We start from the raw sequence: 10313 nt of genomic DNA on the forward strand, positions 1-10313 counted from the left end.
AGCATCTCCTGCAAAGCCACCTCTTGAAACACAAATATCAACCACCCATACACTATCCCAGCACTGCTGCCTGCAAAGACTGGGTTTAATTTTTACTCCAGAAACCCTGCAGAAAATGGTTTTCACATTCCACAACAGCACATCTGGTAAATAGGGTAAGAAATTCTTCTAAAGCCAGGCACTAAAACTCCAATAACTTGTGCAGCAAATGAGGCAGAGAACAGCCCATTTAATATCAGCCAAGCCCAGCTCCCAGCCTGCCTAGAAAGGCAGAATTTCACCCACAAGCTTCACCCAGCCCTGACAGAGAGCTCAGGTGTTGGCACCTTCTGCCTCCTCGCTGTGGTTTGATTTTCTGAGATATTTAAACAAACAAGCCCACTGCATATTTAGGCAGAAGTGTTCCTACATGCACCATTGAAAAAGCAAGTTGCTACAGCCCCTGCTGAAGGCAGCAGGAGTTTGAAGCCTACAAGGTGAGGTCAGGTTTGCAGAGATATCAGATCCCAAAATCACACCCGAAACTGAGCACAAATGCCAGCGTTGAAGGAGAATTCCCACTCAGATGTGTCTGTTTCACACACACGCTGCAGCAGAGGGGTAAACACCGTTTATTTTGATTCATTATCCATCGTGTGATGCAGAGCTGTAATTCCATCAAGCCATCAAAGCCATTTGGCAATTATATAAATCACGGCAGGAACGTGCAGGAGTTTTGTCGTGTGAAACCCAAAATGGCATTTCCTCACATTCTATTGCTGCACATTGGCTTGTTTTTTAATAATGCACACGCAGATTATTTTGGTTTTCAAATTTGTTTACATGCCTCTCATACCCCAATTCACTGGGTATGCCAAAGCCAGATCCCATCAGCATTAATCAGACATTTTACGCCGTCCTCCACTCCACAGGAAATTTCCAAAGCAAGCTCAGAGTGAAACGCAGGCTGTGACGAAAATCACACCCCTGGCAGCACAGCCCAGCCCCCTGGAAATGGCTGAAGCGCAGCAAAACCCAGCCCTGTGTCACTCGAGTGGAAAAGGAGACTTCCCACTTGCAGGGCACGATGAAGGATGCTACAGGGAGCTCTTGCCACAGCTCAGGTTTCATTATTTATAACATTATATAAACCCTCTTGTGCACAGACATGATTATGTGTGTGTGCATTATCATCATTAAATCCACAATAAAGGAAATCAGATGGTCTATGGTGCATTATCTAGGAACTGTTGCTGAGTTTTTACACCTATTTGGTTTGAGTTTCGTAGAAGTGACAGCCCCCAGCTCCAGGACACTCCCAATGGCAGCAGCTGCTCTGGAGGCTCAGATTCCTGAACATTCCCTCCTCATCCCTCTCCTGCAGGACCTGGGCAGAGGAAAGCCCTTACAGAGCTCCCTCGAGCCCATCCTCTCCAGTCCCGAACAGGAGCAATTCCCAAAATCTGGGCAAAAAGCAGCAAACATGGAGCCCCACTGGTGTCAGTGGGCTCAGGCTCAGCTGCAAACACATCCCAGCTCCTGGGGAAGAGAAAATAATTCAGGATTTGCAAGAGGTGATGGCAAAACTATCCCTGCCTCCAATGGAAGCAGATTTCATTTGCTCCTCTGCTCTCCCAGCCCAGCAGGGAACTGCCCAGGCAGAACTCCACTCAAGTCACTGGGATTATTTGCCTTTGGTGGTTTTCTTTCTTTAAAGATAAAAATAAATCCAAGCACTTGGCTTGAATTGTAGGCCCTAAATCAGTATCCATAATCTGACTTTTAGAGTTTTTGGGGGAGAAAAAAAAGGAAAGAAAAAGCCATTGTGAGCTGTGGGCTGAAAAGCCACCCAAGATAAACTGAAAAAGCACTAAACATTGAGCCATTAAGTGAGAGAAGACTACAACTTTGATGTGACACTTGGCTGTTTGCTGGCACTATAAACTATTGCACACTAAAAAAGTTTGTTAAATGCTCCATAAACTTTAACACATTGCTGAAACACTTTGAACTGAGAATTTTATTTGGTTATCCACAAACCACGCTTGGTTACAGGCAAGGAACAGCAAATGCAGATTTTTCTCAAAAAATTCCTTCACTTTGAAACAGTGAAACGAATACAGGTAGATTTAGGAATTTGTAAGAAGGCACCCACACCATGTCTGTCTTAGGAGAGCCAAAGCCTCAAACAGGGACTGAGGGTTTTGGGGTTCATCTCTTTTCAGTACCCCTGACCTTTTACATTTTCAGGAACAGCCAAGTCCTGGACATCAAGCAGAGCAAGGAGAATGGTGAAGCACTAGAAGAGTTCTGCAAATCATGAGGAAAACAGCACAGTGGAGTCCACACTTCACCTTTGCTCTGTGTTTGCCTAAACCTGCATTTCCAGAGCAATTCCAGATCTAAACCAGAGTACAGCCAAGAAGCAAAACTAATCTTAAAAAAAAAAATCCCCAGAAGTTTTAATATTAATGGTTATTCCTTGCCACAAAGAAAATGTGTCTTTCTCCTGACTTTGACATTTTCTTCCCCAAAGCAGGAGGGAAGGAAATCAACTCCCCAGAGCGGCAACGAGGTGTGAAGCACAAGTCACCCACTCCCATCACCTTGAATCCACCAAAATTTCACACTGGACCTGAGACACTTTCCAAAGGAATTCTCTGCCCAACAAAACTTGCTGAAAACCCTAAAATCCCCCACCTGTCTAAAGCATCACTGGCTCTGCATAAACCCTAAAGCCACTTTTAGCATCTTCCCTGTTCAGCCCAATGGAAGGTGTGCCATGGCTCCTGCTCAGGGATGGGAATGGATTTGGATCTCTCCATCCCAGACAGACTGGGATTGACACCAAACCCACCTGTGCTGGGGACACGGAGGGACAGCCACATCCTCCTGGCACAGGGGCTGCTGCAACTTCCTCGTGGTTTACAAGGAATTGTTACGGGGGGGAGAAGCGAGGACAGAAATTCATTCTGAATCACAACAGCACCTGGGGCTAAATCACTCAGAGGATGGGATTTACACATCCCCACCTCTCAGGGCAGTACATAAAGCAAGCTTGGGGCCATCACTCACGGGGGATATTGCTCTGGAGCTGCTGTCACAGGTGTTTCATGGCCCACGAGCGGGAACCGCGCTGCGCCCTCGGCACAGAAACGGACTCGTGCTAACGGACTGCAATTCCTTCCCTGCAGGCACAGCCCTGCTGCCATCAAACACGTCAGGCTGCAGGCACTGGTGATTCATCTAGTCCTGCAGCACCCAAAAGCAGAGCTTCAGAGGAATTACCTGTCCGGGTGGAGCTCTTCCTAGCTCCAAGCCAGCACTGCTTGGCACAGAGCTGGCCCAGGGGAGCACAGAGAAGCCCAGAGGAGCACAGAGCTGGCACAGAGCTGGCACAGAGGAGAACGTGCCCACGGCTTGCTGTGGCATTCAAACACCAAATCTAGAAATGCTGGAGAATTCCTAGATTCTAGAAATAACCCATTTTCTCTCCTCCACACATAATCAGTGCTCCAGGAACAAGGTGTGGATGGCACCAGAGCACTCCAGAACAGGACCCACCAGACACTGCAAAACCAGAGCCTTCCTGGCTGCTGGAGCCCTTCTCCAGCAGGACAGGACCCACCTGGGCAGCCTGGAGCAGCCTGGACCTCTGCAGGTCCTTTCCAGCCCCAGCCATTGTGTGACTCTGACTTTCCCTCCTGCCTGCATGCTTGGGGCTCCAGCCTTCAGCTCCAGAGCAAACACCAGGTCTTGGTCAGTGACATAATCCTCTGAATCCCAGCAGCTCCCATTTCACAGGACACAGCTGTTCACTTCCCTGCACGCATTTTTATAGTCACTTCTTCCCTCCTTCCCCTCTCCCCCAAATTTTTCTGCCCTTTGCTGCTAAAGTTAAATAAACACATTTTCAGGATGGGAGTTGTAACTTCATCCCTTATTTTTCATTCCCCTGTCTTCTTCAGACCAATATTTAAAAGTTTTGTGTCCTCAAAAACCTTGCACACACCAGGTTTGCTGCACTGTCATGGCCCTTGGCCACCACTTTGTTCAGCACAGAGAAGAAACCAAAATTCACAAGGCAGTTCAGCACCTTGGCATTGTTCAACACAAGGAAGGACCAAAGACCCCAGAGTCTCAACACTCCTCATTTCATCTTCTGCAATACCATCCTCATCTCATCCCATCCCAACGTTCCCTCCATTGCACACGAATTTCCTGCTCCTCCCTGCTCCCAAAAAAACCCAGCCCCCAGAAGAACCAGCTCCCACAAGACCCAGCCCCAGCGCACAAATGCAAGGCCTGACTGCGCCCCTGAGAGGGGCCCTCCCTCCTACAGCATTTCCAGGAGGCAGAGCCACAGGCACCGACCCTTCTGGGCAGATTTGCACGTGGGTTTGATGCTGGAACACAGCTCCTGCCCAGGATTGGATTTCACTGGGGCTGTTCCTCGAGGTCCCCGTTCTGGCCAGCCCCTGGTGGCCTTCATGGCTCTGGAAACGCTGCTGCTCCTGCAGGCAGCCAGGTGGCATTTCCATGGGCAGGGCTGGCACAGTGACCTGGGGGAGGATCATCCCAGTGACAGCAGCAGGACACTGCTCCCACACCAGCAACACCAGCTCGCTTCCCCTTCCCAGGCCAGGGCATATCAAATTATTTGCCCTCAGGGCAGCTTTTAGAAAGCAAGTTTTTCTTTCCTACTCCTTCCCTCAAGGAGATCAGCAGCAGAAGATGCCCCAAGTGCCCCTCCAGAGCTGCCAGTCCCCAGGGCAGCCCATCTGGTGACCTCAGGGACAGAGACGGACCGGCCATGCAAAGTACCCAGGTCCTGTCACAGAGCAGGGGGAGAGGCTGCTGCTTGCTTCCTTAAGTAAAGGATAAAGTTTTAATTTAAGCTGATCTCTGGGGAGAGAAGAAGGTTATTGAATCCATAGGAAGCAGCAGGGAATGAACTGAGTGACCCTGAAGCCAGGCACGAGCAAAGCAGGGTTCCCAGGGGTGACAAAGCTGGGGGGACAGACCAGCACCAGATTTGCTGTGGATTTTTTTCATCCCCTGCTCAGGACACACACACACACATTTCCCTTGTGCTGCCTCCCAGAGCAAACAAATGTCACCTCTTCGGGAAAACTGGAAAGAATATTTGCTTCCCAACCCGTCCAGCCCCTCTGAATCCTCCCCCTCTGCAGCTTGCCCCTAATCCCCAAATTCTCTCTCTACCTGCGGGGAGAGCTGAAACCCAACCCGTCCCCTCCCCCAGCCCTCCAACCACACTAATCCATCAAATTCCCCGGCCTTGCAGCCCACCCCCAGCCCGGCAGCAGCAATCCTGGCACCAGATGTCCACTGACAAAGGCAGAGCCAAGCATCAAAAAGCAATTGCCCATCACCCCTGTCCCGACGGGGCCCCGGGCAAAAAAAGCAGAGTTCAAAGCCCAAGGAGCAGAGCAGCATCCCAGCATCTTTCCGCCACTCCCACCCCTCGCAGGAGGGACCACCGCCCTCTCCGGGGACACGGGGACAAAACTCCAACCCCCTCTGAGCCCACCGAAGGGTTACAGCTCCCCTCTGGCATCAGGGATTTAAACCAGGGGTCACTGATAGAAAACAAAAGGGATTTCATTAAAAAAAAAATAATCAAACCCTGAGCAAGACATCTGTGCTCTGTCCACACGAGGCTGAAGCTGCATTAGCAAGGACTTTGTTTGAAGAGCACTGCTCTGCTCCCGGCACCCTCTGCGCCCTGCCAGGGCTTTGCTGGCCAAACCAAGCTCCGGATTGGCCATCTGGATTATCTGGTTTAGCTAAACCTGACTGCCAGCCCGGCCTTGGAGACAGCACACCCATCTCCAGGGATCTGCTCACAGGGAGAGGTGCAGGGCAGGGTAATTGCCACTCCACACCCTCAGTAACCTTTCAAATGCAGAATTTTTTACCTTTTCTTCCTTTCCCTTCAGTTTAGTACTATTGCTTCCAGTTACTACATCAGCCTCCTCTGTCAAGTCCTGCTGGGCTGTTCACTCTCCCAACCTCCATCATCATTTCACAAACGCAATTTTGAGCTTTTCCACATTTCCCTCGGAGAAGAAGAGACGTGTGGGCAGGCACAGCCTGTCCCAGCCACGCAGGAGGGACAAGCTGGGCATGCCAAAGCCTTGCCTGAAACCCACCCCCAAAAATCTGTGTTAAAGGAGCCAGGAACAACACCCAGGAGAGGAACAACACCCGGTTTCTACAGCTAATTAATTGCAGCAATCTTCCTGGCTGGCTTCTGAAAGGATTCCAGCTGATGGTTTCTGTGCAGGGTGAGCATCCCTCCTGCAGGGTGAGCATCCTCCTCCCCGCCATCCCTCCTCCCCGCCATCCCTCCTCCCTGCCACGCATCCATCCCCGGCCGCAGGGACGGCCCCCGCCACCCACGCTCCCTCCTCCTCCTCCTCCTCCTCTGCCACAAATCCGGGGGAAATTTGAACTGTCATTTTGCCTCTTACACCCAGGCTTAGTGCTGCTGCTACAGCATCATTTTATTTATGGTATTGCTTCTGCCGTTGTAACGATCCTACATAAATTCCACGTCCCGATTCCCCAACAATACTTGCTGCTATTATAATAATGATCCCATCTGAATGGCACAGGTGCCATTATCAGAAAATCTGTTTGTAATAGGGAAGCAACTGTAAAAAAAGGCATTACACCCAAATGAACTACTTAAGGATTACCATAACCAGGGGCCTTGCCTCAATTCCCTCTGCTGCTTCCTGCCTGCTCAGAAATAGATAGCGAGTCAAAATTAGCAGGTAAGTCATCCTGTGATTTGGGAGCTGGTGCTGCAACTGAGCACTCTGTGGCTTCATCACACAAATAAAATCTACCTCCGCACAGATTTAATACAGAATTTTTGCAATGCACTTACTAAGTGCTAATGAGAGCACTAATCAGTACATGGAGAAATGGAAACACACCCTTACCACCCCATAAAAGTTACCTGAAAATAGCAAGGAAGGGCAGAACAGCTTCTTTAAGAATCCAAACTCACCCAAGTGCACACGAGATCATGCAAAATTAAGGTAGAAGTCACTTCAGAAGTGGCATAAGACAGACGAGAAAAATCAAGGTCTTGTAGAGTTCTTGCAGAGATGTGAGTTTCACAGACCTCAGGTCTCCATCCCTGCCTCAGCCTGTGCACGTTCACGGCTCCCAGGTGCCTCCTGATTCAGGAAGTTTCACCTACCACAACAGTTATTACTTCTACAAAAGAGTTCTGGAAGGGCAGCTACTCCTTCAAAGAGAGCTTCCAACAGATGTTTTCCCACCATCAGCACTTGAACAAACTCGGTGTCTCACACCTTCCACAGCCCCTAATTTTACTAGTCCATTCTTCGCACCCGCAAACGCAGCATGAAATAAATTCATATGTAACAAGATTGCACTTCCCTGGTGCCATGAGACGTGCTGCAAACTCTGCCTACTCCGACAGCAAAGGAACAAAATACAGCCAGGGTTCAAAATCTCTTCAAGCAGAGGGCAGAGGATGGCTGGGGGGAGTGGTAATGGGATGCAGTGCCTTTCATCTCCAGGTGAGCCTTACACCTCAGCCCAGGTGAGCAGCCTCACCAAGCTGTTACTACACGAGGGCCGCACGAAATGAGGAGCAGTGGCTCCACTCCAGCTCTCGGCTGAGTGTCAGACAGCTCCTGCACCGGGCACGGCGGGGCAGCCCCCAGAAAAGCAGTGGGGATGGGGTGCTGCAACCTCTGCCCTCGGCTGCGCACGGAGCCGGTGCCAGCGGCGCCGCTGCTGCTCCTGGCCGGTGCCCACACGGAGCAGGAGCAGGAACCGGAGCTCCTGCATCTATTCCTGGCATCGCCGCCCGCCGGGAGCGGGGCGAGCCGCGCCTCGCCTCTCCTCGCTTTGGGCCGGATGATTCAGCCGCGGCACTTCAGCTCTTGTCACCGCCGGACCCCAGAGCTCTTCCCAGCAAGGAGCTGCGCGTTGCCATTCCCATTCTGCAGACAAGGAAGCCAGCAGATTGCCATTCCCCCAAAGGCTGTTTTTCTGGCACGCTCCTTAGAGATTAAATCTAGTGAAATAGCTTTGCCTTACAAGAATCTGTACCCACAGGGCACTCAACAGCCAGGGTAAAGAAGGTGTTTGAAACTTGCTGTGATCAAGGTTAAGAAACATAATAAAACACCGTATCCTGCTTTTCCAGCTCTTCAGGGTAATGAGGGATTTCCTGATGTATCTGCCGCAACTGTCACCTTCGCAGGAATTTAGTACTTAACACTAAATTCACTCTCTCTCTGCACACTGAATCTTCAGCCGGTTTATTTTGGAACCTCCACCTCCCAAAAAAACCAAAAAACCAAACCGATGCACATCTCTCCCAAGTCAAAAGTAAAATTGGGCCTTCTCTGGTTTCAATGCCTTTGATGAATCCCTGCTTTGGCTGCAGGAGGAGGCGGCAGAGCAGGAGCCCCGGCACTGCCTCACTCCTCACTCGGACCCGGCAGGAAGATTTGGAATTATTCTCCGGGAGATGCTGTCCCTCTTGCTGCTGGGGACCAAGGACTCTGTCTCCCGCGGGGATAAAAGGCGGCGATCCCTTCCCCGCCCCTCTCCCGGCCGCTTTCGGAGCAGGAGCGCGAAGGAAGGAGCTCGGCTGCAATCCGGGGATGGACGGAGGAGGGGATGGAGGGGATGCAGGGGATGCAGGGGATGCAGGGGATGCAGGGGAGTGAAGCCCCCTCCTCCAGCCCCGTCCCACCGCCCCCAGCCCCAGCCAGCGCAGCGAGGGGGCGGCGGAAGGCACCAACCCTCCCGAAGGCTCCTTACGCAAATCACCGAGAAGTGCTAAAACAGCCCTGATTCACTCCGAGGCAGATTTTTCACCCCTTCCTTTTTACCCCTCAATAAACCCCAAGCAGCAGCGTTAGCCCCGAAAATGGCAGGGCTGGCTGAGCCCCACACCAACAAACACCGCGCTGGCTCCAGAGCAGAAAAGCGTCTCAGTGCAGGTGGTTTGTTATTCTCAGAGTCTCTTTCCAGCAGATGTTCCCCTGTACCATGTGTGGCAATCCCAGTGCGCTTGAATTTGTGATTTTTCCTCCGCTAAGTGACGTTTTCAGGAAAAGGGAAATTAAAGGATAACAAGATGCAGCTATAGAAAGATAGAGCTGTACAGGCTAGAGAATTCTCTCTCTTGCCTCTTTTTTTCTTTTCTTTTTTTTTTTTTTTGAGAAGAACCATAATGTTAATGTTAGAAACCACTTTTCATATATAGCAATGATCAGCTTAATCTTTACACTTCTTTCCTTAGCTGCAGGAGAGTTCACCAATGAACAATATAAATTCAAATTTAATTTCAACTGTTGCTATAACTGCCTCCAGTCAGACCAACTGCTGTGAATTCAAGTCAGAGCCTTGACATAAAAGTTACCTGAGTTACCTGCAACAGAAAAGTTCGTTGCTTTTGCCAAAGTGAGAAAAGAATAATAAAGGGATGACATGTGGTTATTTCTCATGAAAGCTCCAGCTACACAGTTCCCGCAGCCAAATGGAGTTTTTTTTCCCCCATCTATTACTTTTCTAAAATTACACATTTTAGGCAAATCTGCATCTTGAGCTGGAGCAGTAGCCTAATAGCACTAGCAAACAAGCCATGTAAAGCCGAGAAAATGAGTTGTATTTAATCCTGGGAACGGAGCACAGGAGTTGTGCAATGTTTACAGTGAATAAACTCTGCCCGTTACTCAAAGCTGCGGCCCGTGTCCTGCCCCGAGAGCATCTCGGGCTGCCTCGAACTCATTAAAAATAAAAGGCATTTCCAGCACGGAAAGGAAGCGTAGTAAGAGGGGTAATTTGGGCAAGAGGGCGAGCTGCAGAGCCGCTCCTTTGTGCGGCCACGCGGGATGCGGCTCGCACATTTTCTCGTTCCGCAGCAAAGCGCCCCTGCGAGCCCTCGGCTGGGGGAAAGGGGGAGAGGGGAGAGGAAGTGGGAGAGGGATGGGCAGAGCCAGGGGAGGGGGAGAGGGACGGGGAGAGGAAAAAGGAGCGGAATTCCCTCCCCAGCGCCGCCCCGCAGCCCCCCTGCCGTCCCCGCTGCCATCCCCGCCGCCCATCGCCCACCCCGAGGCCCCTCCGCCCTCCCGAGACCCCCGCCCGCTCCCCGGGCGTGCGCGCCTGGGGGCAAACAGCTTTCCCTTGTAAAAAAAAAAAAAAATCCCTTCGATAGTTACATTTTTAAATCAAACCGACCGTCTCCGACTCGTCCCGGCGCTGGCGGCGTGCGGAGGCTCCGGGGCGAGGGCGGCCCGGGACCCCCGGCCCTC

The 10313-nt window shown here is 51.1% G+C and overlaps 1 protein-coding gene across 1 annotated transcript in view; it reads right to left on the reverse strand.

Annotated features, from left to right (window-relative positions):
* PTPRS (protein tyrosine phosphatase receptor type S) overlaps positions 1 to 10313 on the reverse strand; it is a 124163-nt gene extending 113850 nt beyond the window's left edge. The window contains exon 1 of the mRNA XM_031064009.1: positions 10221 to 10313. The gene's annotated coding sequence lies outside the window, so the exon portion shown is untranslated. The remainder of the gene's footprint in view (positions 1 to 10220) is intronic.

This window comes from Geospiza fortis, unplaced genomic scaffold (genome assembly GCF_000277835.1).
Source record: "Geospiza fortis unplaced genomic scaffold, GeoFor_1.0 scaffold299, whole genome shotgun sequence".
NCBI classification, from domain to species: Eukaryota; Metazoa; Chordata; class Aves; order Passeriformes; family Thraupidae; genus Geospiza; species Geospiza fortis.